The sequence below is a fragment of the Pterocles gutturalis genome, unplaced genomic scaffold (assembly GCF_000699245.1).
Source record: "Pterocles gutturalis isolate BGI_N339 unplaced genomic scaffold, ASM69924v1 scaffold25950, whole genome shotgun sequence".
Classification (NCBI taxonomy): Eukaryota; Metazoa; Chordata; class Aves; order Pterocliformes; family Pteroclidae; genus Pterocles; species Pterocles gutturalis.
The window spans coordinates 891-3843 of record NW_010141616.1 but is presented as its reverse complement, the minus strand read 5'-3'; positions in this window follow the sequence as shown (position 1 = coordinate 3843).

The window sequence follows — 2953 nt, the reverse complement described above, 5'->3', positions numbered from 1 at the left end:
TCGGGCTCCTGAAGCCGGCAGGGTTTGCACTGAGGGTGCTGAGCGAGGTGCTGTGCAATGCCGTGGGATGGGGGAGGCTGCAGCGGCCCCGTATCTCAGCCCCCAGATGCCCACTTTTCCCCTGAGCTGGTCAATGGAGCAGAGGGCTGCGAAAGCCGCGTTAGATACGAGCGTGATGAATCCTGGCGTGGACCCGGGTGCAAAGGACAAGCGTAAAAAAAAAAAAAAGGAGAAAATTAAAAATCACCCGCCGCTGCCTGGTGATGTTTGGGACCGGGGGCATCTCAGGCCTGATTTTTCACCCCCGGGGAGCACGAGCCTGTAGAAGGTTTTGCAGCCAGTGCCGAGCAGTCAGCGGTGGTTTCAGAGATTGGGGTGCTGCAGGTCAAGAGTGTGCCCAGCTTCCCCTTCCGAAATCCCCCGGAGCGAGGAACCCGGCTGCCTTCTGCCTCCTTCCTTCGCAGCCAGGCTTGGGTCAGGGGCCCTAAGTTCACCTCTCCCCTTCCAACCCCTACCAGGATTGCAAATCACTTCCCAAAAACTCAGAAAGGATTGTGAATCCAAAACTCAGCCTTCGAAGCGCAGCGAGGATGCTGCTCTGTGTGCTGATGCGGGATCCCTGCAGAGGATGCGGTTGTCAGCAGGGACCGTTGGAAGGGATTTGCCAGCTCCCCTGAAAACCGCCGGTACTGGGGATTACCCTGATGCAAAAAACCCGAGTGGGGTTTCCAAACGGCACCTCAAGCTCTGGGCGGCTTCTTTGCTCTTTGCCAAAACATCTGCAAAAAACCTCCAATCTCATAAATATTCGTGTGGTTCTCAGCAAACTGCTGACGAGCAGCATCGCTCCTCTCTGTAAATCCTCTTCCTTCACGTCTTGCGGCTGCCACGGACTCCTCAGGGGCGAGGATTTTTGGGGGATGATCTGCGAGGATGGAGCAGCTGCTGGGAGCGTGGAGGCTACTGGAGGGCAAGGAGCAAATCCCCAGCGGGCTGGGTCCAAACGAGCCCGGTTCTGCAGAACGCAGCCCTCCCACCAGCCAGCCCTTTGGTGCCTCCCCGAATTTTTCTGCGTGTTCTCCTGTCCCATCACGGGACCTCATCTCCCCCTCGATGAAGCAGAGATGCTGATATTTGCTCTGTGCAATTCGCAGGGACGTTTGCAGCGGGAGGTCTCTGTCCCAAGCACCGATGACCACGAGGGCTCCGTCCAGAGTGAAGCTGTTGCGATGCACCCGGATGGGTGGAAATCCGGGATGTGTCCCCATCCATTGGGGATGTGTCCCCATCCATCGGGGATGTGTCCCCATCCATCCTGCTCAGCCTTCCCCAAAGAGCCCAGCTCAGCCCAGCAGCACGAGACACGGGAAAATCATGGCTCTTATGAACAATTAAATGGTTTGCTACCTTTTGTCCGAGATTCACCTCCCTCTAAACCCATCGTGGCTGCGGCAGGGCAAGGAAGCGACCCAGTGGGCGCTGCTCCTCCTGCTCTCAGCCTTCAGCTCCAATTGCCTGGTCCTTGCTGGAAATTTATTTATTATCTTTATTCTCTCCCTTTTTGCAGCCTTTCCCAGGGGCAGTAGGAATGTGCATTCAGATGGGTACACTCAGGTCCTCCTTTTTTACCATCAGTCCTTCCCAAACACCAGACCCATGACCCAGCTCTCGTATTTTCGGCTCGCCGAAGGCCAGAAGAGCAGTTTGCAGGATCCTCCTGACCCACCACGCGATCCCTCCCCAGCTGCCGTCCCCGCCGCAGGGCTGCAGCAGAGCCGTGGGTAGGGAAGAGCTGTGGGCAGCTTGTAGCGAGGTTATTTTTTGCTCAGCGGAAAGTTCTCTGCAGTCACAAAACCAGAACCACCGAGGCTGCGGCTCCCTCCCCTACCGCTTTTCCAAGTTTTACCTTTTGTGGCCAGCGGGACGCCCGGCTCACTTGTGACCACCAGCTGAAAATTTTACGCCGGATGAGGGCTGAGGTTTTTCCCTGGCTCTCACCAGGGTGGTCCAGCACTTGCAACCTTTCCCAACGCACCCCAGCTGCTCTTGCCCCCTCCTTGCCGCTCTCACAGGGCAGGAAAGAGCCACTCAGAGCAAATGTGGGGCTCCCCAAAGGGTTTCCTGCAGTAACCGCCTCTGAAGTTGAGTATTTCCTCCAAAACATCCTCACTCTTCCTCCAAGACATCCTCACTCTTCCTCCAGCCCTGGGGACCAGCCCCATCCTGCTGCCTGCTCCCCGAAAAGAGGAGCCCCGGCAAAGCGTCACTTGCCCTGGGTGCCACCGTGGTGTCCACATAGATGCTGGCTCCTGCCCCAAATCCTTGGCTTGGGCAAGAGCCCCCCCCGGCACCCCCTTTGCTCCTGCCCCTTAGGAGGGATGTCGGGTACTTGCAATAAAAAACTTTAAAAGCAAAAATGACGCAATATTTTGCAATGAAACTTGCACATGCTTTTTTTTCTCCCTCACTGGAATAAATAGCTTTGCAATTTTTCCAGCAGGAGGACGCACCCAGGAGCTGGCGCGCTGGCCTGGGGCTTACAAAAGCTGCTTGTGCCACGGCCACAGCTGCGGATGAGGAGGGGGAAGTGTCCTGAAGCCAGAAGGAGCCAGCAAGGGCGGTGGTGAGTAATTTGCAATTATTTTCCACAAGCAAGTCACATCCCTGCTGCACCCCTGCAGACGGCGGCGGCTGGTCCCCGCAGCCAGAAACCTCAAAGCACGCGAAGAGTCGACAACCCTCATGAGCTCGCAGCAGCCGCAAGCTGCAGAAAAGCACCCAGAATTTCATCACCAGCAGATTTGCTTGAAATAAAGCAATTCCTGGTAACAACACAGATTGGAGCCTGTGCCCCATCTCCACCCTCTCTGCGTCCCAGCAGGCTCGCTGTCCCCCAGCCTTTTGTTCTGAGCTCCCCATTGAATTCACCCGCTGCTCCGCCGGCCCTGAGCAC